Source organism: Orycteropus afer, unplaced genomic scaffold (genome assembly GCF_000298275.1).
Source record: "Orycteropus afer afer isolate SDZICR_OR568_19922 unplaced genomic scaffold, OryAfe1.0 scaffold00387, whole genome shotgun sequence".
NCBI lineage: Eukaryota > Metazoa > Chordata > Mammalia > Tubulidentata > Orycteropodidae > Orycteropus > Orycteropus afer.
Genome location: NW_006921974.1, coordinates 2489930 through 2491363, shown reverse-complemented (window position 1 = coordinate 2491363; position 1434 = coordinate 2489930).

Genomic DNA, 1434 nt, shown 5'->3' with positions numbered 1-1434 from the left:
TTACTTCAACCTAGTTCACATAGCCTCTTCACCATTTGGATACAACCGCTAATATATTCTAGCTAAAATAATTTCGTCACCCTCAACCCAGCCCTTTAGGCTCTCCTGAGCCAATTTCTGGGAACATCTTTGTTACTGTATTTGCAAACCCCAGTCTGGCTAACAATGTTTCCACTCTGCTTTTTCTGCGTTCCCCTTCCCCCAGTCTCCTCTGGCTTCACTGGCAAAGCCCCATGGAATATAGTGAGAAGAAAGAGGCATTCACCTCAGCACAGAATTTAAGGGGGTGCCCAAATCATTCAGTAATCAAGAGAAATAATTTTCAATGCACTATTTTAAAGATTTCACTCACTCACTCACTCACTGCCATCAAGTGGATCCTGGCTCATAGCGACCCCTCCTTGGGTTTCCCAGGCCTTATCTCTATGGAAGTAGATTGCCCAATCTTCCTTCTGAGGAATGGCTTACGGTTAGCAGTCAAATGCCTTAGGCACTAAGCCACCAGAGCTCCCATTTTAAAGATCTAGTCCTGGTATTTTCAATGGCCTCATATGCATGTGAAAGCTGGACAATGAATAAGGAAGACCGAAGAAGAGTTGATGGTTTTGAGTTGTGGTGCTGGAGAAGAATGCTAAGAGTACCATGCTCTGCTAAAAGGACTAACAAATCTGTTCTGGAAGAAATGCAACCAGAATGTACATTGGAAGCGAGAACGGCCAGACTTCGTCTCGCCTACTTTGGTCATGTTGTCCAAAGGGACCATTCCCTGGAGAAGGATATCATGGTTGGTAAAGTGGAGGGTCAGCAAAAAAGGGGAAGGCCCTCAACGAGATGGATTGACACATTGGCTGCAAAGATGGGCTCGGGTATAGCAAGGATTGTGAGGCTGGCACAGGACCAGGCAGTTATTTCCTTCTGTTGTACAGAGGGTCGCTATGAGTAGGAGCCGACTCGATGGCATCTAACAACACAACATTTTAAAGAATCAACATGAAAGCAAACAACTTGGAAACAGTTCATGGTGATGGTTGAACAGAATGATGAACATATTTTATGTCGCTGAACTGTACATGTAAAGAATGTTGAAATGGGAAATGTTTTGTTACCTATATATTTAACACAATAAATTTATGCTAAAAAATCCATGAAAATATCAAAATTTCAAATAAAGACAGGATCTGTCCCTGCACTCCCTACCTCACTTGTCTCCAATTAAACTTTATTTTAAAAAGCAGTTGATTGGTCCATGGGCCATAGATAGCTTATTGGAAATTTTTTTAAATATTGCGTTAACATACTACTTGTTTCAGTTACTGAGTTTTTTTGGCGCCCTCTTAAGTATTGTGCCCAAAGAGAGCCTTACCCTAGTTTTGGCCCTGCTCCTGGGGTTTTTGTCCAGGCACATGGTGATCTCACTCTTTTTCTGTACTTGCA